The 26427-nt window shown below is 44.4% G+C and overlaps 1 protein-coding gene across 2 annotated transcripts in view; it reads left to right on the top strand.

The window, feature by feature from the left end:
- Nucleotides 1–275: 275 nt before the first annotated feature.
- LOC124721950 (coiled-coil domain-containing protein 77-like) overlaps nt 276–26427 on the top strand; it is a 208565-nt gene continuing 182413 nt past the window's right edge. Inside the window, exon 1 of one of the 2 annotated variants that reach the window (XM_047247113.1) lies at nt 276–401. The gene's annotated coding sequence lies outside the window, so the exon portion shown is untranslated. The remainder of the gene's footprint in view (nt 402–26427) is intronic. The other variant, XM_047247114.1, reaches the window with a different exon arrangement.

Here is a 26427-nt window from a genome sequence, read left to right as displayed (position 1 = left end):
ACCTCTCAGGATCCTTAGGAAACCTAAAAAAAGACAGCTTTGGTGTCTTCTTTCTGTTGTTGGTGCAATTTATTGCGCTACAAACGCTCCCGCCAGTAAAAGCCATTGTAAAAATCAAAATAAACAACCACTATTCTCCTTCACGATCGCGCCGAACTCACAGTGTAACCTACCAGCCGCTTGGGGCGCTGCTGGCGCTGTAGGCAACAAAATCGAGGCGAAGTGTCGCGACTGTTATATTAGACTGTGCTATCGCATTGAAAACTTAGTTAACATAACAATTTTGGTTTGTCTGTTGTAGAGTCTTTGGTAACAGCTTTTCCGCGTGTATGTTTGAATATGTGCGGAACTTTTGAAAGTTGTTTTAATACATTTTACTTCTCTGGATTACAGTTTGAGTGGTAAGATTGTATGACATGCAGTAAAGTTCATTTTTGATCTAGAGTCCCTGTTACCGTATGTTACTTTGGTTTGCTAATGTTGGCTTGTATTTTTTTTTTGGTCAAGTCATAGTACGTATGCAAATAATGACAGCTGTTCTACAAATGCGGTGTTTTGAAATCTCTTCTCCCTCACTAATTATGCTTATCTGATTAGTTTAAACAGACTGTGACCACATTGTAATCATGGACTCAATCAATCTTGGCCTGGTGTGCGAACTTTTCAGGAATTTGGAGCAGTATAGATGCGAAAATACTGTGTGAAATGAAAATACTTCAGATCTGTTGCAGTAAAACAAAAATTATGTTGAAATAACTGTATGCTCTGCTTTTGTGCCTTCTCTTACTCGGAAACCCGCAATCAATAAAAATTAAATTCAAATAACTATTGTTATGTCTTTGTTTAAATTTCACCGGAATTACAGATGAAATTTTGTACGTGGACGCTTGCAGCTGACTTTCACCATATTCTGGCCGCGAATCCAGTGTTATACAGAAATGTATAGTAGAACCGTATTTGTGTTATGTGCCAGATATTATATTTCCCCACACGAACTATCAGAATTTCAGTATAGTATGATCGTGCACCGCCCCCAACCCCATCTTGGACGTTCTGACAAACAGAACGTTTTAAAAAGTTTTGATTTGGCGCTGTACCAGTATTTCACATTAGAAGAAAAACTGGGCTTGTGTCTGCTGTGTGAATGAAGCTGATAAAGTCACACATACAGCTATGGCTCCAAATCAGGATTTTCGAAGTATTGTCAATGATGGTACCTCAGAATCTTTGTAGACACGTTTCAGTTTTCAGAAACCTGTGAATTCTTCTATCAGGTGTTGAATTGCAGTGGCCCGAGAATTATGAATTGTAATTGAAATCAAATGCCACAATATGACATTATGTAGCTTAAATCTCAGCTGTTTTACTAATTACTTTACAAAGTAATTTGTAGCCAAGAAGATTTTATTCCCTGAACTATGACCATGACAAGCTTCTTTTATGGCTGAATTTGGTGCACATAATGCAAACCTTGGTGAAGTCCATCAGCCAGAGCATAAAGCAAACTTCAGACTGTCATCAGATGATGTACTGAAATTATCATAATCATCCTCTGGGTCAAGCTCAGTTCTAGATAGCTCACTACTTAAAGTGGTAGTTTGTTCTATCAATTACAGATTGATGGAACTGTATAATTGATCTGATAGCCTAAAAGATGTTACTAACCATTTATTCCATAGTGACGGGTGTGACATTTGGAAGATTTTAATGACTCGTATATTTTCCTCTAGTAATTTTTTAAAGTTTTGTTAATGTATTACCTATTACCTGATAATGCTTACACTCTTCATTTAGATTTAGTCAGTTGTTTTCTCTTTAGAATTTACGAATAAAGACAAGAAAAGAGTTAATTTTTGTGATGGGTATGACCTTGTTCCTGTTTTTTCAGAAAATGGGTCGACAGAAGCGTCCGATCCCACGCGTTGGCTTTGACCCATGACGTAAGGGTGTTGTGTGTGACGTCATGACGGCACGGAGTTTGGTTTGAGTGTGGCTGTCTCCAGTTCTGTTTTATCTTATTTTATTTACTTTTCTGATCTGTTCGTTCTATCTCGTGATATTTTTTTTTTTAATTTAAAAACGCGTATTACTTATTTTGATTATCTGTTTCCTCCAATTTCTGTTTTAGTTTATTATATTTATCTTTCTGATCTGTTTGTTCTATCCCGTGAGATTTTTTTTAAAAAAAGACAAAACACTAATCAGCTACTGAAGCATCTTTATCTTCTATGGGTTGCAGGGGTTACGACCCCTGGGGAGGTGGGTGGGTATTCATGCATGGCTGTCGTCACTTACACGTTGTAGCTACGCAAGGCGTCTAAATTTGTTTATATTTAGTTTGCCCCCTCCACCCAAAACACCCCATTTCCCGCACTTGTCCCGTTAGTGTCATTAGGCTTCTTGTGGAAAGTGTGTGTGTTTGTTTTTGTTTCCGCCATATTTGTGACGTCATGGGTCAAAGCAGACGGGCGGGATCGGACGCTTCTGTATTTCTCAGAAAATTGTGAAACAATTAACCAAACTGCAGGAATTTATATTTTTTAAAGTTGGATAAGAAATCAGTACAACAGAAAATACACAAAGTTTTTAAAAGGTAGATATTTTTAATTTATGAAACATATTGTATTGCTGTGACAGGTATGACTTTTAGCTGTGATGGGTGTGACTCCATCCAACTATGTGAACTTATTGTTGAGAAACAAGCTTTTAACAATGAGGCTTGTAACTGATACTACCTTAGTTCTTCCATCAGAAACATGTCATCAAAAATGGTGTGCATCAGGCATTATGTTTATTGCTTACGGAAGTGATAATACATTGTTTTATACCATTGTTTTGGAATAACTATTTGAATTGAGTCTGGCCCTTGTTGTTCACTAGAACTGGAGGAGAAACTTATGTATGGATAACAACAGAGATATTTTCTGTTGAAATATCTGTTTTTTCTTTCTCTGGCCAAATCCAGAAACTACCACTGCAATGAATGTAATTCAGTTGTACTTTACGTCTTTCTGCATTGCAATAATACCAGTTATCTTGGCATAATAGAGAATTTTCCTGTTTGTTTGAACTTTGCTGCATTTTGGGTTTTCCATTTCCAGAGCGACTTGTATGAAATCATGCAGTGTAATGTTCTTGATGGAGATATTTCCCTTAGGATATGCTAGTAACATATGTTGAGTTTCAGGTACAGATTTATCAAGCACTCTAATAGATTCCAATGCAGACTTTACCATTCTTCCCACTAAAAGGTGATTTCCATCCTGCACTTCAAAAATGATACTTTTACTGTACAGTGGGTTTTGGTCAACTGTCCTCCCACCTGTCTTCCAACACTGATATGTGTATAGCTGTTTTCTCTATTGGGACATACAGTAATTGAATCTCAGATTCACATTATGAAACAATTGTGGAAGTCAAGTAAAGAATTGATTATGGATTTCCTTGCCTCTACTTGGAAAAATGCCTTACGCTTTTCTATTGCCACCTATACTATCCACTGTCCTTTTGTGTTGGGATGTGGCAGAAAAATTCCACTCTCCTGCCACACTCATGAAACGCAGATTCAGTAGTGTATATCTGTTTTTGAACTGTGCATGTTGTCCATAAGAAAAACAAGTACTTTTCCAATTGAGGAAACTCTGTTTTCAGTTTAGAAATAACAGCTTTCAGAAAAACCCAAAAATCCGCCTCATCCTGGGAGAATTTATCACTTATAACTAAAATTGGCCGCTTTGTACTTTAAGCCAACCATAGCTAGTGAGGACTGTTGATTGTAAATGACTCCAATGTGTGCTAGATATCTGGTCCTCATAAAGAGCTTCTTAATTCTCAACAAAGTCAATTTGCAGCACACATTCATTTTCCTCTGACACATTTTTTATTCTCAAAATATTCAGACTGGACACTTTTAACATAGCAGTGGATTTTCATATATGCAAGGTTACTGTCTGTTTCGTTTATGGTATATAATACAGAGCCATCAAGCTCTACAAGCCTAGGAAATCCTTCCACCTCATCCCATTGGTTCCGAGTCAAAATGCAGTCCGTCATGTAATAAATTCTCAACAGAAGTCCCTTCCCCTCGAGGAACAACTCCACCTCCTCAGCCACAGAAGAAATCCTCTTCTCTGGTTCCTGATAAGGACAGGGCTCGCTCTTGGAATACATCTCCCCAGAGTTCCCAAGATAGGAAGCCTGCTACCTTGGGTTGGACTAGGGAGCCATGCTCAAAGGCCCCCAAAGTCACTCGCTCTCTGTCCAATTCAAACATCTCTGCCACCTATTCCCTTACTGATAACACCTCCCCACTCCCTCTGAGGGAGAAGAAGGAGAAAAAGAAGCACCACCACAAGTCCCAGGACAGGACTTCCATGGAATCCCGGAGCACTTCGCCCCTTCTTCTCACTCCAAATCAGCCCCAGTTATTAAGGATGTCACCCTGTTCTCGTGGGTGAGACCACTGACCTGGTGACACGACATCCCTTCGGTTTCTTTATGTCTACCTGAATTGCAATGGATATTACTATCACCTCCCGGAAACACAACTTAATTCTTCTTATTCTGCATTCTGTCTTGTTTTTTAAGAAACAGTTATGTGATGACTACTCTCAAATGTTTCATGGTTATTGGACAATCTGTCAGAACTGTGCCAGCCCTGAGATAGCATCTGGAGGGATCTGCACTTTGTTTCGCACCAACGGCATTAGTCATTGGATCCCCCTTCGTACCAACCTGGAAGCAGTAGTGGTACGAATGCGAATGACCCCAGCAATCACTATTTGCAGTGTCTGCCTTCCTCCAGGTAGGCCACTTCCTTATGTTGAATGACCTACCTTAATACAGAAACTCCTGCCCCCATATCTCCTCCTTGGGGACTTCAATGCAAACCACCCCCTGTGGGTGAGTGCCACGTTGACGGGTAGGGGTCTTCTAATTGACCAACTTTTGATTTGTGTCTCCTCAATGATGGTTCCCCTACCCACTTCAGTGTTACACATGGCACCTTTTCTGCTATCGGTCTCATTCCATGCTCTCATGGCTTCACTACATTGCTCACCCCGTGATGATCTTTGTGACAGTGATCACTTTCTGGTGATTCTGTTGTTCCCATGCTGCCGACAGGCAGTCAGGCCCCCACGTTGGCCATTCCGCAGAGCCAGTTGGCCATTATGTAAAGGGTGTACATAAATTCTGGGAACACTTTCAATTATTTATTGCACAAGAAACAAACATTGTACAGATGTCATACATATGTCATTTTGGAGAGAAATCCTGAAAGTTTTTTTTTTTTTTTTTTTTTTTTTTTTTTTTTTTTTTTTTTTTTTTTTTTCCATGTATACCGCCACAGCTTAGTTTCATAACTTGTCTATAGTCAGCACTGCTAGCAAACGTGGCGAGTTCAGGTGCAGAGCAAGCTGTCTGTGTGTTGGAGTTCAACAAACACAGGTATGCTACAGCTGTTCAATGGATGTTTAGAACCAAGTACAGTAAGAAGCCACCAACAAGGAAGGCCATTTACAACTGGCACAACAAATTTGTTACGACGGGTTGCTATGGTCGTAGGTTTGAATCCTGCCTCGGGCATGGATGTGTGTGGTGTCCTTAGGTTAGTTAGGTTTAAGTAGTTCTAAGGTCTAGGGGACTGATGACCTCAGGTGTTAAGTCCCATAGTGCTCAGAGCCATTTGAACGATGGGTCGCTTGTGCCCGGCAAAGAGAAGGGGACATCCCAGTGTGAGTGGAGTTAATGTGGAGTGCTTACAAGAGACATTCGTAAGGAGTCCAAAGAAAACGGTGCACCGTGCATCCTGTGAACTCGAAATGGCTCCAATGACAGTGTGGAAAGTCCTGTGGCAGAAGCTGTCTATGAAACCATTCAAATTGGAGCTAGCGCAGAAGCTAAATGACGACGACATAGACAAGCGTTTTGAGTTTTGTTCACAGTTGCAACAATTGAATGAGAATGGGGATGGCATTGTTGATCACTTAATTTTTAGTGATGAAACTACTTTTCACACTAATAGGAAAGTGAACAGGCATAATTGTCGAGTCCACACTAATGCATTGAATTTGAGCATGAGTCCCCTAAGGTAAATGTTTTTTGTGCCTTGCCATGTTGAAAACTGTAGGGGCAATTCTTCTTCGCCTAGAGCACTGTTATTGTATATTCCTACTTGGACATGTTGCAGCAATGGCTGATGCCTCAAATGCAATCAGACTCTCCGTTCATCTTTCAGCAGGACGGGGCTCCACCCCATTTTCATCGTGAAGTTCGTGGGCATCTGAACACGGAGCTGCTGCATCGATGGATCAGCCGTGCTACAGAAGGGGACAGCTGTTTCGTGAAATGGCCTCCCCCATCACCAGATCTCACACTGTGTGTCTTTTTTCTGTGGGGACATATTAAAGATCTGGTGTATGTACCGCCTCTACCACATGATGTAGCAGAGCTCCAGGAGATAATATAGGAAGCGACTGCCACAGTCAATGATGCCATGTTGGGACGGGTATGGCAAGAATTCGATTACCGTATTGACGTCTGCCTGGTCACTCATGGTTCGCATATTGAATGTTTGTAAAAAAAAAAAAAAAAACACTTTCAGAGTTTCTCTTCAAAATGCAAAATGTATGACATCTGTACAATGTGTAGTTGTTGTGCAATAAATAATTGAAAGTGTTCCCAGACTTTATCTACACCCTGTATGTCTGCTGTGCACTTCAACACGTCTCTCTCAGGTTGCATTGCTGCGGTCGTGCAAGACACCTCTGACACTATTCTTTATGCTGCTGGCTATTCCCTGGTTGCCCTTGTCGACTGGTGACGTGGTTGGTGAAGGACATAGCACTCTCTATCCATGACCACCGACAGGTGCTGCAGCGATTTAAATGATGCCCTTCACAGACCAGCCTTATCACTTTTCTGTGCCTCCGTGCTAAAGCTCACTACCTTATTAAGTAGAGTAAAAAGGAATGCTGGGAGCACTGTGTTTCCTCCCTGGGGACGTATGCTTCTTCATTGCATGTTTGATCCAAATTCCATAGCCATCTGGGCTGCCAGCAGAAATCAACTGTCCTATAGGGTGCTCTGTGTACTGATCCATTGGCCCTTGCAGAATATCTTGCGACACACTTTGTGACATCATCAGCATCCTCATGCTATCCTGCTACCTTACACTGGCAGATACAGTGAGTTGAATAAACTCCTCTCTGTTTCAATCCCCAACAAGCTAAAGCCTATAGTGAACTCTTCACTCTATGGGAATTCTTGCAGGCTCTTAACTCTTCACATGACACAGACCCAGGACCAGACGCCATCCACAACCAGATCATCCAACACTTGGAAGTTATCCAGGGCCAACATCTACTCGGGGTCTTCAACAGTATTTGGCTCATGGGTGACTTCTCCTCACAATGGTGAGATAGCACCATCCTTAAGCCCGGGAAGAACACAACACCTCTCTACAGCTCCCGCCCGATTAACCTGACCAGTGTACTTTGTAAATTGCTCAAGAGGATGGTTCACTTCTGATTATGTTGGCTACTCAAATCTTGAGGCCTTTTGTCCCCATATCAGTGTAGTTTCCGGGAAGGACGAGCTACAGTTGATCATTTAATCAGTTTGGAAACAGCAATCTGACAGGTTTTTACTAACTGCCAACACCTTGTTGCAGTCTTGTTTGACCTACCTAAGGCTTACAACATGGCTTGGCACCATTACATCTTAGTTACCCTCCATGACAGGCTTTTGTGGCCCCCTTCCAGTTTTTATGCCAGTGGCTCTTCCGGGTTAGAGTTGGCACTTTACTCAGTGCCCCTCAGATCCAGGAGAAGAGTGTCCCACAGGGTTCTCTGTTAAGTGTCACATGCTTCCTCCTGCCATCAATGGACTTGTAACCTCTGTTGCACCTCTGGTTACCCCATAGTTGTATGTCAAGGATTTTTGCATCTGGTACAGCCCATCTCTGAAGCATCGATGGAATGCCAGCTCCAAGGCACCGTCTGACAGGCCTCTGCATGGGCCCTTTCCCATGGCTTCCAGTTTTCTCCCTCCAAAATGTGGGTTATGCATTTTTCCTGTCAGCTCATAGTACTCCCTGATCCAGAACTTTATTTATGTAACCAGCACCTAGGTATTGTAGCACAGTCCCATTTCTTCAGCCCGCTTTTTGATAAAAACTGATATGGCTGCCCCATGTTCACCACCTGAAAACTACCTGCATACAGAAGCTTGATGCTATCAGCCTCCTGGCCCACACATCTTAGGACACAGACTGTACTACTCTTCTCCATATGTACCGCACTTTGGTTTTGTCTAGACTAAATTATGGTTGTAAGGATTATGGCTCAGTGGCTCCTTCCAGCCTGGAACTACTCGACCCTGCGTCTGGCTATCGCTGCCTGTCACAGTGGTCCTGTTGACTGTCTCCTACAAATATGATGGAGACAACTCCTCATTTCTTAGGCAATTGCCATTCAACAGTTCCCATACCATCCCATGTATTCTGTCCTCTTTGCAGATGAGAGATGTCTTCCTCCTGATACCCGCCCTTGGGTGGAATTGCCGGTTGGAATGCCTCTCACTTTCCTATATTAGAATCTCACCGGAAAGTGACTCATGTATTTCCTCCTGCGCCCTCCCCTCCCCCCCCCCCCCCCCCCTCCCACCTTTGCTTAGTACCTTGACCGTGGATTAGGACTGACCAATTCCAGTGTGAAGAGTTCCATTGTGCTACCTTCTTCTACACTCATGGTTCTAAAATGATAGAAGGCTGGATGGATTTTTATGTCACCTACTGGCATGGTACACCATTTACTGTGGGGATAATGTTCACAATAGAGCTGCTAACCATTAACAGGACCCTCCATTTTGTTACTCAGGCCTCACACCACAGTGTTTTAATATGTACTGACTCAATGAGCAGCCTTCAGGCTATAGACTGATACCACCCTCTGGTCTCTGCTATCCATAACCTCCTCTCTGCCCTTGGCTGTGCCACCTGCTTAGTTGTCTTTCTCTGGGTCCCAAATCATGTGGGTATCATAGGGAATGAACTGGCTACCTGCTTGGCTAGAGAGGCAGATATTTAACCCCATTCCCCTTCATGATTCCAGGTGCAGATATGCGGATACATATCAGATCTCACTTTTGCTCAAAAGTGGAATGAGATCTGGTGTGCTGCTACTGCTATCAGTAGTAAACTCCACACAATCAAGGAGACTACTGCAGTTTGGCACTCTTCTGTCCACTCCTCTCTGAAGGAGTCTGCTGTCTATGCATTCATCCTACTGAGCTCACCCATCATTTTCTTGTGCATAACAAGTGCCCCCCCCCCCCCCCCCCCCCCCATAATGTGGTTGAGCCGCCAGGCTGATGGTATCCCATATATTGGGGGAATGTCCCTTCTTTTTTGGCCTTTTGTACTAAGTATAGCCTTCCAGATTCCTTAAGTTTAATCTTAACAGATGATTCACAGGTAGTTGAACTGGTCCTCAGTTTCCTTCGTGAAATTGGTTTTTATTTTCAGATATGTGGTTTTGCTTTACTCCTGGAACAGGGGCAGGGTGGTTATGGTTGGGGCCTCTCTTCATGTTTTCTGGGGCTTGGATGTATAAGCAACTCCCGTGCAAAGACTGTTCTTTTATCCCTCTGTTTTTCCAGCTTGTAGATTTGGCCTACCCATTTATGCCTTCTACTGCGTGTTTTTATCTTCCTCACTTTATAGTTTGACCCCTCTCACTGGATCCACCCGTTTTTAGCAGACACCTCTATGTTACGCATGTAATTTTTGAATCACGAGATTGATGACCTCGCTGTTTAGTCCCATAAATCCCCTCAATCAATCAGTCAACCTATCTGCAGTGACTGCGATCATCCTCTCCATGTGGAGAGTCCTTGCACCCCACCACCCATGTGCGTGAACTGTTCCAGCCAACATTCTGCTCACTTGCTGGATTCCCCCCAGGGGGCCCATCACTCTTCGGCAGTTCGTGATTGGTTACCACAGGGCCCCAGCCTTTGCAGCACTGTTTCCCTTCCATGCTGCATGTCTATTCCTTTTCCCCTCCCTTGGGGAACATGTCTGGGGTATTATTGGGAATGTTCTGCATTCTGTTGCTGACCTGTGAAGAGCCTCAACTTTCTTTTTGCCTCCTTTTTCTTTTCTTTGTTTCCATTCTCCTCTTTCCTCCTCTTCGGCGTTTGAGGATCCTCTTTTTTTTTTTTTCTTCTTCTTCCTCCCTGTGTGCTCCTGAAGGCCGGCCCATGCGTTTGAGGCATAAAAGGTAACTGGTTAATGCATAATTCCCAGCCCCGGGTCGACAGGTAGGGTTCGTACATACCCCCTGGTACAGGCCAGACCGAGGGAGGGGTGATTGCCTGAGCTGTAACCTTCCCAGATTGCCCATTGGTCCCTCCGTCAGGTGTTCGGGAGTTGTGACCTGAGGTGTGAACAATCACGTAAGGCAGGTGCACCCCCTAGTGTAGGGGTCCCCAGTTGGAAGGAGCGCACCATCAGAGATGCTGGTAATCATGGGGGATTTCCTGACGATGAGTCACTCATCCTCTCCATCAATGTCGACTTGAACGTAATGAGGCTACTGATTCGAAGACTCTTCCCGATGCACCGCGGTTCCTTATGGTATCACGTACTGCAGTCAGTCAGTCCTTTGCCACGGTCAATCTGTTTATTATTCAGAAAGGTGTTGATGCAATTGCTGACCCTGTGAAATCCTGCTCTCGTTTATGGAATGGCACCTTGCTTTTGGAGACGGATTCTGATGCTCAAGCTCAACAACTACTTGCTGCCTCGCTTCTCCACGCCTACCCTGTTCATGTCGAGGCACACGGAACTTTGTATTATTCCCGTGGCGTAATTTACACCAGGCTGCTTGATGATCTAACCAAGGCTGAAATATAGTCTTACCTCTCTGATTAGGGTGTCATAGCCTTCATCATGTAATGAAAAATATAGTTGCCCACTCGCACTCTTTCCCTCACCTTTGATAGGGTGGTGCTGTCATCCAAGATTAAAGCAGGCTACGAAATCATCACAGTCCGGCCATACATTCCAAATCTGATCTCCCTTTTACCAGCATCACCTGTTTAATCACACTAGAATGTCTTGTCGACACCCAACCAAATGCGTAATCTGTGGCAGGGACGCACACGAGGGCGAATGTCCACCTCCTCCTCCCCGTTGTATCAACTGCAATAGTTGTCACCCTGCCTCCTCTCAGGATTGTCTCGTGTATCTAGATGAGCGGGCTGTTCAAGAGATTCGAGTAAAGGAAAAAGTGCTTTACCCAGTAGCTCGCAAGTTACTGGCTAGTCACAAACCCTGTGTTCTCCCGTGTGCCACTTATAGTTCAGTTCTTGTTACCCCATTGCTCCATGAAGGACATGGCTACACAGACATGCGACCTCAGATTTGGCTCTGTGGTTGTGAAGTGACCCAGTGTCAAGGTAGCATCGCCAGCCCCCCATCCTGCTGTGCAACAAACTGTCAAACTCTCACCTACAGGGGCGAAGCTACCCACTACACAACCGGCAGGCTGCAAAGGCCAGAAGGAGTACTCCCAAGAAGACTTCCTCCGTCCCTCCAGCCAAACCCCACCCAAGTCTTCCTCTACCTGGAAGGGCTCGAAGAGGTCCACTAAATACAAAACGGCCTTCCCTCTCACCAACTCGAAGATCCTGCTCGACGGTGTCGCCACATGGTCGCTTAGCCCAGCCAGCCTCTGCCTCGCTGGTGCGCACCACCAACTGTTTTTTGGCATTGAACTCCACAGACTGCCCACACAAGCACGCCGATGCTTGTGTGGACCCCATGGAGCAGGATCCTCCTGCTTCTGTGCCCTGTAGTAGCGACTCTCCACTGGCTGTCCCTCAGTGGACACTGAGTTGACACCCCTACATCTCTTCCTCCTCATGAGTGTCCTCCAATGGAACATTTGCAGTCTTTGGTCCCACAAAGAGGATTTGTGGGTGCTTCTCGCATCACAGCATCCCCATATACTTTGCCTTCAGGAAACGAAATTGCACCCTCAAGACCGCTTTGAGCTTCCACATTACTTACCGATTGGGTTTGACCTTCCATCTGAGATTGGTATCCCATCTCATGGGGTTGTCATGCTGCTTATACGGGATGACCTTCATAATCAACCCAGCTCCCTGACTACCCGTCTTCGAGCTATTGGCATTCACCTCTTCCTTCCCCACCTGACTTTCTCACTCTGTACTATTTATTTACCTCCGTCCTTCGATGTCACCAGGGCCGACTTCCTTCAGCTTATTGGCCAGCTACCTCCACCGTTTTTGCTACTTGGTGACTTTAATGTGCACCATCCCTTTTGGCGTTCTCCCGGGACCTACCAGAGAGGTGCCCTCTTGGCTGACATTCTTAACCAACTCCACCTCTTCTGCCTTAACACTGGTGCACCCACTATCCTTTCTGACTCCTCGCACACCTAATCCCATTTGGACTTATCCTTTTGCACTGCCCAGCTTGCCCATCGTCTTGTGTGGTGTGTTCTTTCTGATGCCTACTCGAGCAACCATTTCCCGTGTGCTCTCTGTCTGCTGACTCCTACCCCATCCACATGCATGCTCAATTGACAGCTTACTCAGGCTGACTGGCAGCTTTACTCCTCCCTGGCGACCTTCGAGAACAAGATTTCCTCAGTTTTGATGGCCAAGTGGACTATCTCACAAACATTATCCTTACTGTTACAGAATGATCCATTCCTCGCTCTTCCTCTTTACCACATCGTTTACCAGTCCCCTGGTGGACTGAGACATGGCGCAACGCAATTCGTGCATAGAGACGTGCTCTCCGTGTTTTTAACCGCCACCTTATGCTGGAAAACTGCATACATTATAAACAGATGCGTGCAAAGTGTCGTCGAGTTCTTCGGGATAGCAAAAGAGCTAGTTGGGTTTCGTTCTCTAGTTCTTTTAACAATTCCACACCTTCCTCTGTTATGGGGCCAATCTCTGATGGCTGTCTGGAACCAAGATCCATAACCCCATTTCTGGACTGACAGTAGGTGCCGCTGTCTTCGTGAATCCTGTAGCTATTGCCAACGCCTTGAGCTGCCATTTTGCAGAAGTTTCAAGCGCTTTCCCACTATCACCCTGCCCTTATTCATAGGAAACAAGTGGAGAAGGCTCGGGCAATACCCTTCTCTTCTCTGAATCGTGAGTGCTGCAATGCTGCCTTCACTATGAGGGAGCTAGATCATGATCTCAGTTCATCCTGGTCCTCCGCCCCAGGGCCAGGTGCTATCCACATTCAGATGTTGCAACACCTCTCTCTTGTGGGCAAGCACTTTCTGCTTAACACGTACAACCGCATCTGGGCTGAGGGCACATTTCCTGGATGCTGGTGTGAAGCCACAGTCATACACATACCTAAGCCCGGTAAGGACAAAAACTTTCCTTCTAGCTACCACCCCATCTCATTTACCAGCTGCGTTTGCTAGGTGATGGAACATATGATTCATTCCTGACTGGTGTGGTGGCTCGAATCTCACCATTTACTCACAAATGCACAGCGTGGATTTCGAGTGCAGCGTTCTGCACTTGACCATCTTGTTGCTTTTTCCACCCATGTGACGAATGGTTTTCTGCGGCAATCCCAGACTGTGGTCATGTTTTTCGATTTGGTGGAGGCCTAAGACACCTGCTGGAGAACTGGTATCCTCCGTACTCTTTACACGTGGGGCCTGCCCTGTTTTCTTCAGGTGTTTTTACAAGACCGAATGTTCAACGTGTGTGTGGGTTCTGCTTTGTCAGACACCTTTACTCAGGAAAATGGTGTGCCTGAGGGTTCTGTTCTGAGCGCCATCCTCTTTGCTATCGCCATCCTCTTTGCTATCGCCATCCTCTTTGCTATCGCCATCCTCTTTGCTATCGCCATCCTCTTTGCTATCGCCATCCTCTTTGCTATCGCCATCCTCTTTGCTATCGCCATCCTCTTTGCATTAACCCTATCATGGCCTCTCTCCTGCCGAGTGTCTCCGGCTCCCTTTTCGTCTATGATTTTGCGATCTATTGCAGTTCTCCACGGACCTGTCTCACTGAGCAGTGTCTTCAGCGCTGTCTTGATCATCTTCACTCCTGGAGCATCGCCAATGGCTTTTGCTTTTCAACTGACAAAACAGTCTGTATGAGTTTCTGGCAGCGCAGATGGTTTCTCCCACCATCTCTACATCTTGGGCCTGTTGCCCTTCCATTCATTGCCACTACGAAATTCCTGGGACTCATGCTCGATAGGAAACACTGTTGATCCTCCCATGTCTCTTACCTGGCAGCCCGCTGTACACAGTCCCTCAGTGTCCTACGTGTCTTCAATGGTACTTCTTGGGGTGCTGATCGAGCCACCCTCCTCCATTTGTAACGGTCCCTTGTCTGTTCGAAAATCGACCACGGGTGCTTTGTTTATGCATCTGCACGCCCATCCATTTTACGTCGTCTCAACACTATCTATCATCGTGGCATCTGTTTGGCGATGGGCACCTTTTACACCAGCCCAGTTGAGAGTCTGTATGCTGATGCTGCAGAACTACCACTGTACTACCGCCATGACTTTCTCCTCAGCAGGTATGCATGCCGTTTGTCTGCCATGCGTGACCATCGTTCCTATGCTGCCTCCTTTGATGATTCTTTCGATCGTCAGTATGGGGCTCGTCCCTCTTCCCTGTTACCTCCTGGCGTCTGCTTTCGTCACTTTCTATGGTGGCTTAACTTCACGCTGCATGCAACTTTCCCCATGGGTGTGAACACTTCACCACCTTGGCTTCGTGAAGTGGCCCATGTTAACATTGGCCTTCATTCGTTTCCTAAGGACATTACTCCAGCCTTAGTCTATTGCCTTCAATTTCACGACCTTTGCATGGAATTTAGTGATAGTACCTTTGTATACACTGATGGCTCTCGGACTGACCATGGGGATGGGTGTGCATGCGTCATTGGCACCCTTGTCTTTCGATATCGGCTTCCGGCCCACACCTCAGTATTTACAGCTGAGCTTTTCGCCTTATTTCAGGTCGTGGAGTACATCCAGTGACACAACCTTCCCAATTGTGTCCTCTGCTCAGACTCACTCAGTCTCTGTTCACTGTACACTTCTCGTCCCTTAGTGCAGCGGGTACAAGAAAACTGTCACATGCTCACTCTTGGTGGAGCCAATGTCATGTTTCTGTGGGTCCCTGGTCATGTATGTCTGCCAGGAAACAAAGCTGCTGACCCTGCGGCCAAGGCTGCAGTTCTTTTACCTCAGCCTGCGAGTACCTCTCTTCCCTTCGATGATCTCTGCATTGCCATCTGTCAGAAGGTGGTGTCCCTTCGGCATCGCCAGTGGTCTTCCCTTCACGGGAATAAGCTTCGTCATCCTAAGCCTCTCCCGGCGATTTGGACGACCTCCTCTTAGCCCTCCCACCGAGAGATTGTTTTAACTCAGCTGCATATTGGGCATTGCCTCTTTAGCCATCGTCATTTGCTCATTGGCGCTGCCCTACCACTTTGTACGCATTGCGCCCAAATTTCAACCGTCCGCCACTACCCGCTGGAGTGCCCTTTTTTTACTAATTTACGTTTCATCTTGGGTTTGCCATCAGATTTATCAGCTGTTTTAGCAAATGAATCACGGGCTGTCGCCTGCATTTTACTTTTCATCCGTCGAAGCAGTATGGTGGAGGCCATTTAATTTTATGTTTTGGATTTCTATTTTTCTATGGTGTTTCTTTTTAGTCCGTTTTCCATGTGCCTTGTTTAGATGTCTCCTATTCTTTCCAATGGGACTGACATATAGTCATTTCCTTTGTCTCTGTGTTTGCGTTCAATAGTTTTGACTTGGGCGTGTATAACCTCAGCTGTTTTTTGCACTCTAAAACAAAACAGACAAACTCACTGGATTGCCCAAGCTATATAAAGGAAAAGAATATTCAAGAATTAAAAAGTCTTGACCGTCTGTCGTACTCTGAGGCCCGACAGAAATTTGACAGTCTCCACCCGGTGACTTTAATGATTACTTTTGCTTCTTTTGCATACTTTCCCCCCCTCCTTCTTTCTCCTTACGTCCATCCTGTCCCACTGAGCGATGTGGCACAGTGATTAGCACACTGGACTCGCATTCGGGAGGACGGCAGTTCAATCGCTTCAGGCAAATGGCAGGATGGTTCCTTTAACAGGGCACGGTCCACTTGCTTCCCTAATCTGATGAGATTGATGACCAATCAGTTTGGTCTCCTCCCCCAAATCAACCCCAACCCCTCCATCATGTCTCCCTTCCCTTTCCTCTTCCCTGACAATTCCCGTTCCCTCCATTTATGGACCCACTCCTACTCGGCCGGAGAAGGAACCCTCTTCTCTAGCACTCATCAGAGATGCAGCACACTCTACTAGTCCCCTCCCTGATGTCTCCAGGACAAGAAGCCTGTTACTTGAATTCAAATGTGGGAGCCACACTCTGTGGCCTCAAGGTCACTCATTCTCCTTTGGATCCTGATATTGCTGCGATTTGCTTTCTTCCTGATCACACCTCCTCTCATCCTCCATAGGGGAAGACGTAGATGATGTGTAAGTCTTGAGACAAGTCTCCCCCTTCCGTGCCCCCATCTCAACATCCCAGGGGTTTTCACCCCCTCCCTCTCAATCTGGGTCCAATCTTACATTCATGGATGTCACTCCAACCTTACTGGTTATGGATACTAACTTAGTACAATGATCGATTCTCCCCCATTTGATGTCCATCCAGCCTCTTGTACTATTCTCCTCCAATGGAACTATAGTGGTTAGTATCGTCGCACTCCAGAATTGCAGTCTGTTCTTACTCTCTACTCTGTAGCTTGTGTTGTATTTGCAGGGATCTCATTTTGAGGATACTCATTCGCTGACTCTTCCTGGTTTCCCAGGCTCTACCAGGACTGGGTTGTCCCTTTGTGGGCCTCTGGTGGTGTTCGTACATTTACCTGCAAGTGCATTGTTAGTTTGTGGTTTCCTCTTCATACTGCAGTGGAAGCGGTGGCCATTGAGATTCGTTTAGATTCCGTAGTAACAATATGTAATCTTCATCTGCCTCCAGACCTGCTTCCTAGGCTTCTTGCTCATCTTGCCCTTCTTCGACAGCTCCCTCCCCTCTTCATTCTCCTAGGGGATTTTAATTCCCATAACCCTCTGTAGCATGGTTCTGTGACCACTGATTGGGACAGGATTGTTGAAGATCTGCTGGCAGGGCTAGCTCTCTGCCTACCAATGTTGGAGCCCCATACACTTTAGTGTGGCACACAGCGCTTTGTTGGCCATTGAGCTTTACATCTGTAGCCCTGGATTGCTCCCCTCCAATGGGATGTTGATGATGATTTGTGTGACAGTGATAATTTTCTGATTGTCTTATCTTTTCTCCAGCATCACGTACCTGGTCACCCTCCCAGGGGCCCTGTTCTGTATCTTTTGGCCACTCTGCTGATCGGATCAGTAGGAGAGCACACCAAGTGGCCTTGTTTTCGAAGAAGAGTCCCCACATTATTCTGTAAGCATTTCAAAGGTGATGCCTCATGGTTCTAGTGAACTGAGATGCTGTTGTCAGTTCACAAAGTGCCAACCAGTCAAAAGCAAGTGGCCATAGATCCGTGCATGCACACTGCAGCACACACAGGGCCATGAACCTGAAGCAGCTAGCAGCCAACACAGGCACGCTATTCTTCACAGTGCTGAAAAATGTGTTTAAGAGTATGTAGTACTTCTCAAATTTCACTGACCATGTGTTTCCATGCATGCGTAATAACTATGGGGTATTTGACTGTGTCCTGGAAATTGTCATAAATGCCATATCATGTCATTTTATTCTCATTCACATTGACATCTTGTTTTGAATTTTATATTTCAGAATATGGGTTAGGAATGGCGTATTACCCCGTTGTAGAAATACATCTATAAAAACACCCAATAAATTGTTTAAGAGTGTCTCAAAGAGTAGAAAGATGCATAGAATGTGGTTGCAACTCGCTCCTAGAGATTTAAACGATGGCACAGCCTACTTCCCTATATGATATATCGATGATATGGGTCTTAAAAGCAAAATTTAAAAACATAGCTTTTTGAGAGCGTGCGGTGAGTGCAGCTATTGAAGTTCATCTTAGTTTATAACATGCATTTGGTGAATCAAAATGTTTCATATATGGTGGTATAGTCTAAAAATATTATGACGGAGATCTTTTATCTCTGTCAACAGTTAAGGATCGATCGCAGATAAATACTTTGTGACAAGCAAGAGTATAAAGACGATTGCTGCTAGTTTCATTTGCAGTAATTTAAGTTGGGTTCTTAGATTCCTGTCTAAGCACATACTCTGAAATGGCTGCGTATTTGGGAAAAAATGGTGAATTATTTGTGATAAGAAAAAAATTGAAATCTCTCTGTCAATTGTTTCACACGCAGCTATGTCATCTGTAGCAATTTCATCGTTCATTTTTTAAACATACGGAAGCCATGAAATCAAAGATACCCATTACTGAGAAAGCATGTTCTTATGTGTAAATAGTAACAAATATGGTAGAAAAGACTTGGCTTTCACTAATAACAAAGTGTCAGAATGTGTTACAAACATGAACAGGGAAAAAAATGTATACCCAGCAGGGTGCTAACCTACAACATTTAGCAGTACAATTTCTTGCCTTAACCACTTGTTCATGACAAGTTGCATGCAGCAAGCACTTTATTTCAGGTAATTCTAATGAAAAGGAACGCAGGTTGAGTTTGTTGCCAAACAATGTGTGCGTAAGTCGTAAATGCATGAAATTTTGGAAGGTTTGCACTAACATGCTTCACAAAATTCCTTTCCATTGGCACTTAAAAGTTGTAAATGCATTTCGATAGTTAATAACTAAACCATTGCAGGAAAAAGTACGCAAAATCACTAGTAATTTCAGCCAACACTCATGTATATATGTAAGCAGAATTGACATCTAAAAATTTAAAGATTTTTAAACTCTTAATTACAAAAAAATAACAGGCATTATGTGAGAATATTGACTGAAAATGCTGTTTTTTTTATGTTTTAATCATTCATAGTAACAACAATACAAATCATATTTCTGACAAAGGAAAACAGTCTATTATGAACTCACTTTCAACTAAGATGCGTCCTGGTGGCTCTTCAGTAGAAAGTAATCACTAAATCTGAAATTAAAACCACTCAATGTTTCTAAAATAACAAATTATAGCTGCAAACAAATCACACCAAACCGAATAGGTGGCCGCATCAAAGCCTAACCACCTCTTGGTACAGTTGTCGGAAAATCGGCAGGCAGACCGATCAATAACAAGTCTCAGAAGCTTACAGAATAGCAACTTTGGCTAACAAACTGAAAATGATATCACTACTGAGGCTAACCTACCGCACCGATCAGTATGAACAATACAGAATAGGACCCCAGGTGGGTCTTTACTGATGTGGATTGGTATGCCTTTTCCTCGGCTGCCATTCCAACCACCCCATTGCGAAGGCATTGATAAGTCTGTATGGAGTTTGCCCAATGCCATTCTTTTGGCAGCTGCTCCAGTGATTACTTCCTCCTCAGGTTCTCCCTGATGGAAGACTGTCCCTTGGTGGACCCTTGAAATTGCTGCAGCTCTTAGCAGGTACGGGCAAAGATCGGGTGCATTTTTGGCTGCAATCCTGCTACAGGTGTCCCAGGAATTTCCTTGACTGGTGTTATCCTCACCAGCCTGGACTTAGTCGCTGAGCATTTTGCTCGAAATTTTGCAAAGGCCTTAGTGTCGATACATTGTCCGCCTGTGTTCCATCTTCTCAAGCACCATGTAGATCAGTTCCTTTTGTCTTTCATTCCCCACTGCCAGGAGCCTTATAACACCCCATTTAGCGAGTGGAAATTCCCCAGCACCCTTACTTTTTGCCCTGACACAGCTCTTGCACTGGGCTGGATGCACACCCAAATGCTTCAACCGTTATTAGCAGCTAGCCAACGTCATATGCTTGTCCATTTTAACCTTATACCATATGGTGCCACACATCCATGCCACCTTACATGAGTGGGCCCTCTGTGGCCAACTCCCAATGTTTATCTGGAAATTTCTTTCGTGTTGCACTTTTCAGGTACAGGTTGGTGCCTCCCATAGCACCTCCCACCTGCAGGATACTGGGGTTCCACAGGTTTCTGCTTCGAGTGCCTCTAATTTTACAGTGGCTACCAATGGTCTGGTGGCATGGCCTGTGTTGTCCCCCTCTTTGTATGCTAATAATTTCTACATTTATTTATTTTTTGTTCATGATGGGCATTGCTGAATGCAGACTGCAGGGAGCAATAGACAGAGCACAATCTTGGGCTCTCTCTCATGGCTTCCATTCTTTGGCTGCCAAGACCTGCATTATGTATTTCTGTCATTGCTGTACAATCCATTCCCATCTGCATCTCTATCTTGATGGTCAGTCCCTAAATGCAGTTTACTCTCATAAATTTTTTGGGACTGATGTTTGATGCCCAGTTGATATGACTTCCACATCTTCAACTAATGCGGACATGTTGATGGCACCTCAATGCTGTTCGATGCCTCAGCAACACCAGCTGGAGCGTGGTCTGCTCTACTCTGATACGGCTCTACACAGCATTCGTCCAGTCCTGTATAGATTATAGGAGTCTCACATATGGGTCAGCATCACTTCGACATTATGAATGCTGAACATGAGACAGCATTGTGAGGTATGAATGGCAGTTGGTGCCTTTCAGACTAGCCCTGTGATCAGCTTCCTAACAGAGACAGGGGTTCCACCATTGTGCATCAACAATAATTGATTGCTTATGCATTATGTATCTGTTGCTCTCAGGGGTGTCCAAACTACCGTCTCCTCTTTCCAGACACAGAGATCCATCTCCCACAACAATGGCCCAGGTCTGGGGTTACAATCACGACACACATCTGGTTCCTTTTCTCAGAACTCCAGCTTCCCCCTCTACCGCCTCTTCTTCGAGCCTGCTCAAGTACATCTTCATGGTGCATCCCTCGTCCAAGGCCCTGTCTTGACCTATCACAACGTCTGAAAGACTCGGCTAATCCTGAGGCCCTCCACTGCCGATTCTTCTCCACACTTGATGCATTTTAAGGGTCAGAAGTATTCTACATTGGTGGCTCTGTGGTTGCCAGTCATGCTCACTTTGCTTATGTTCATGTGGCTCCTTGCTGGATGGCTGTGGTGTTTCCATGGCAGAGTTGGTAGCCATCTCTCATGCTCTTGAGCACATCCTTTCTGCACTTTTGAGACCTTCCACCCTTGCCATCCCTTTGTCCTGACTATCGATGATTCCCTTTTCCTCTTGAACAATGTAGATACTCGGTGGTCTTTGTCTGGACTCAAGGTTGCACTGGGATCCTGAGAAATGAACTTGCTGACAGGTTGACCAAATTAGCTACCAGCAAGCTGCCTCTGGAGATCAGTGTTCCGGAATCGAACCTTTGATCAGCATTATGCCGTCAAGTTCTAAGGATATGGAATACAGAATGGCGTACTCTGACTGTGCCGAACAAACTGTGGGTGAAGGAGGAGACAACGTATTTGAGGTGGTCCTCCATCCGGGCCTCTAACAAAGACTCATTCAGCCTTCACCGGCTCCCCACTGGCCATACTTGGCTGACTCATGGTCATCTCCTCCGTTGTAAGGATCTACCTCTCTGTTATTGTGGTGCCCATTTGATGATGATCCACATTTTGCTGGATGGTACTTACCTAGCTGCCCTGCGGTGGACTCTTTATCTTTCAGACTCGCTACACCTGGTGTTAGTAAATGATGCATCAGTAGCTGACTTGGTTTTATGGTTTATCCATGAAAGGGGTTTTTACCACTCTCTGTAATTGAGGGTGCCTCAGTCTTGTTGGCCCATTGAGGGGTTGGCAGGACACCCTTTTGCCTCCTTGGCCCCAAACAGCCAGCAGCTGTCTGATCTCAGTAGTCTGCCGCAGCCCTCACTCTACCTGCTCTTTTGCTCATTTTCTCCTTCCTGTGTGTTCCATTTTATTTGGTGTTCTTCCTCTGTTTTCCTCTACTTCTCTCACCCTGTCCTTGTCACTAGTGTTTTATGGGTGGGGTGCCTCTGGTAAGTGGTGGTGGGGGGGGGGGGGGGAAGGGGGTAATATCCCCCATCGCACTTTCTGCCTTTGGGGGCCTCTGGCTGCTCCCTGTGCAGGAAACCTCACCCGCCTTTCTTTCTTTCTCCCCTTTTCTTCTTCCTTGTTCCTCTCTCTAGGCTTTGTTGACCTTTGGTAGATCTCGAGGTTTTCTTTCCTTGGGTTTCATGCAGTAGACCCTTTAATCATTAAAGCAACCAACTAGCCCTTCATCAGTTTTATCTGATGGAAATCCCACGCCATGCAGCAGTAGTCCAGAAGAGCATAGTATATGCAGTCTCGGTAGTTAACCTGTTGCATTGTTCTGCCAATAAACCACAATCTTTGGTTAGCTATCCCCACAATATTATCATTGTCATCATTCCAATTTAAGTTATTCATGATTGTAATCCTTAAGAATTTAGTAGCATTCACAGCCTTTAGAGTTTTATGATTTATTGTGTAACTGAAATTTTACAGATTTGTTTTAGTATTCGTGTCAGTATTAGTGTCGGTTACGCCAGTTTTCATTATTTAATCAATTGCCACTTTTCTCACCATACAGGTATCTTGTCTAAATAATTTTGCAATTGGTTTTGATCATCTTATGATTTTATGAGACAGTAAATGTCAGCATCATCTGCAAGAAATCTAATAGGGCTGCTCAGATTGTCTCCTAAATCATTTATGTAAATTAGGAACAGCAGAGGGCCTATAAAACCTACTTGGATACTGCCAGATATCACTTCTGTTTCACTTGATGATTTTCTATCAGTTACTACTAACTGTGACCTTTCTGGCAGGAAATCGTGAATCCAGTTGCACAACTGAGATGGTACTCTGTAAGCATACAACTTGATTAGAAGTCACTTGTCAGGAACGGTGCCAAAATCTTTCTGGGAATCTAGAAATGAGAAATGGCACACTGACAAAGGGAGGCCACAACATTGGGATCATGGATTTACTTCAAACTTCGTAAACCTTTAGTTAAAACAACATAATGTGCAAGTAGTAAGGTGCACTACTCTGGCAATTTCGAGAAAATTGCAAGAGAAGTATTACAGGTCTATTATGTAACTGATTTACGTATGCTATGGTGCTGGCAGAAAGATGTCATTGTGGTGAAGCGGATAGTGTTGATGCCCTACAAGAGGGTAGTGAACAAGGCTATGGTTTGAATCCCATAAACACTTTTTTATCTATATTTTTCTCACCACTCATCACATTATGTAATTTATAAGACATTTGAGAAGTAATATAATGAAGAAAAAAAACAAGCATTTTGACTAAGTTATAGTGAATTTCATATTTGACCCTTTGCTATTGGTAATTAAATTTTCAAGGACGGGCTTGGAAAGCCCAATTAAAATCTTGGTAGATAATGATGTGAATGACATTATTCACAATCAGTAATACAGTAAGTCACAATGTGCCAGACCACAAGAGTAATGTACAATTACCCATCGGATGTGCTCTCGACATCACATGTTGCAGGATGGTATTTGTCCTGCAGACATGCAAAACATAAATTGAAACTTCATGCAAATACACGTGTTTTTCATTATATTACCTCTCAAATGTCATATAAATTAAATAATATGATCAGTGATAAAAAAAATTGATTAATAATTAAGTTTTAGCAGAAATCAAACCGTTGTCTAATACACGTTCATCTTAAAAAGCTCAAACACTAACCACCTACCTACCATGATCTCTATCATCTACCCCCTATGCACAGATACATAAGCCACATAATAGATGCATAAAACTTCTCTTGCGACTTTCTCAGAATTGCCAGAGTAGTGCACCTTACTACTTGCCCATTATGTCGTTTCAATGGCCTACTAAAAGTATACAAAGTTTGAAGTAAATACGTGATCCTAACATCGTGATCTCCCCTTGTAAGTTAAGACGGAGCTGACCAAGCAGCAAAGCTCGTAGATTCAAAGCAGCTTGTGGAGTAAACTATAAACACATAATTACACACTTCACTCATATACAATAAAGGAACGATAAGTTGCGGACACAACAGGACATAGGAGGGTTGCCCAGAAAGTAATGCACCACATTTTTTTCTTCAACAATTCTTTATTTATGTAATGAAAATTACACAAACGAAAGAATGGTGTTTTATCCACACACTATTTTTCTATGTAATCTCCATCCCATTCTATGGCCTTCCTCCAGTCCGAAACAAGGACATGTATGCCCTGTTGGTACCAATCCTTGTCCTCATGGTGAAGCCAATGCTTCACTGAATGAATCACCTCCTCGTCGTCCTCAGAATGTTTTCCATGAATGGCATCCTTTAATGGCCCAAACTTGTGGAAGTCAGAGGGGGCTGGGTCAGGGCTGTAGGGTTTAGGGGGTAACACTGTCCAACCCTGTTTTGCGATGTGTTCAGCAGTACTCAGAGTTGTGTGCGACCGAGCGTTATCGTGTTGCAGCAAAACAGCTCCTGGGTTGCTGTGGCTCCAAAGAAACCAGAATCAGGTCTTGAGTTTTGTTAATGTGTTTACATATGCTTCTGAATTAGTGGTACCGTCTCTTGGCATCACATCAGTGAGAATCACAGAATTTTTTCTTTTGTGGGGAGTGGGAATGGTGCCATTCCATCAACGGTCATTTTTTTTGGGCTCAAAATGGTGAACACAGGTTTTGTAAACCTGTCACAATCCAGGACAAGGCGGCCTCCCCCTCAGCTTCAAAATGTTGCAGCAAATAAAGACAAATGTTTTTTCTGTGCAATTTGTGATCCACCATTTGACACCACGGGACCTATCTTGCACACACTTTTGAATATCTAAGAGTGTGGATAATTGCATCCACATTTCCTTTGTTGATTGACAGATGCAGCACCAACTGCTGAGTCATAATGCTTCTGTCCTCGCAAATGACAACATCAGTTTGTTGCAACATGTCTGGTGTGACAGCAGTGGAGGGTCTCCCCGACTGCTGCAGATCGTGGAGCTCCACCGAACTGCCTTCTGATGACCTCACCACCTGTGCCCAGTGAATAACTGTACTTCTGTCGACAGCAGATGCTCCATAGACTTCACACAAGTGTTTGTGAATATTCCCCACAGTTTCTTTCTATGAAGTGAGAAATTCAATAACAACACATTTCTTGTAACTTACATCCCCTAACTGTAACTGTCCTGAAGGTACGCTATCTGTTGGAAGTGTCAGAAACTTGGCACGCTCACTCAGGAGACTTCAAATAATACATATGTAACATTTCACATTCGTAGTACTGTTTTCAGGTGAGGAAAAAAATGTGGTGCATTACTTTCTGGGCAACCCTTGTAGATACCAATGAACAACTTCAGGAATGGGAAGCTTATGGGCTGACTGCAGTACTGCATATGGTGGAAAGTGTAAATGCTAAGCTTGAGATCACCACATTTGTATTTAATTTGAATCAGTCCAAGCTAGTAGCTTCAATACCTGACCTCATATCTGGAACACATTATGCTACATTGACGGCCAACAGTTCAGGCATGATACTAAGTTCTGCAAGGGCCATCAAACATGTTGGAGATGGGAGTCAACTGCACTTATACCAAACACCACCTGCACTGCCTAAAAGCTGTATGTCAACTGTCCATAAGATAAACCATGGCAGGCCATTGTGTGTCCAGTTTCTCCCGAACAGAACAACTCCAGGAGAAGTTACTCAGTGTATATCATATGTTGAGAATCGCAAGATTTGTGAGGCATTGTCTCCAACATACATAAAATTACTTATGGTAATAGCAAACAAACAGATTAATGTTGGCGTGCATACAAATGGGAACTAAAATTGACCAAACCAGTACCTGAAAGTACAAGAAAATGAGTGTTCACAATGCACAGCCGAATCAGGCGGTGCAGGAAAAATGGTAGATAATATTGACCTATCAGAAACTACAATACATAGTACAATAATAACACAAAAATCACTTCTCGGTCTTTTGGCTATGCTGTCACAGTCACAGTTGTTGGCAGCTTAGTGGCATGGGACCACCGAAACGATGCAGTGCTTCGGCACTTGGGCATTGCCAGCGGCTACTGCCAGCTAATGCGGCGACTGATGGTGTCTAACACCATCAAATGGTCCCGCGACATCTACATCGAGCACATCACTGGCCATTGCCAGTATGTGCTCCCCTAGGCTGTGGCATGTTCTGGCGTCGGTCTGCGAGAACGTCGAGACTGCAGTCAATGGCCTAGAACTCCAGACCATCTGAGGGAAATACGACGACGATGCCGAGTCGGTACAGTGCGTGCTGTGCTGCTCTGCGCCCCTCCGCCCTCGGTGTCCACCG

Source organism: Schistocerca piceifrons, chromosome X (assembly GCF_021461385.2).
Source record: "Schistocerca piceifrons isolate TAMUIC-IGC-003096 chromosome X, iqSchPice1.1, whole genome shotgun sequence".
NCBI classification, from domain to species: domain Eukaryota; kingdom Metazoa; phylum Arthropoda; class Insecta; order Orthoptera; family Acrididae; genus Schistocerca; species Schistocerca piceifrons.
Note: the sequence above shows the minus strand (reverse complement) of the source record. Positions and strands in the feature narration are given on the sequence as shown.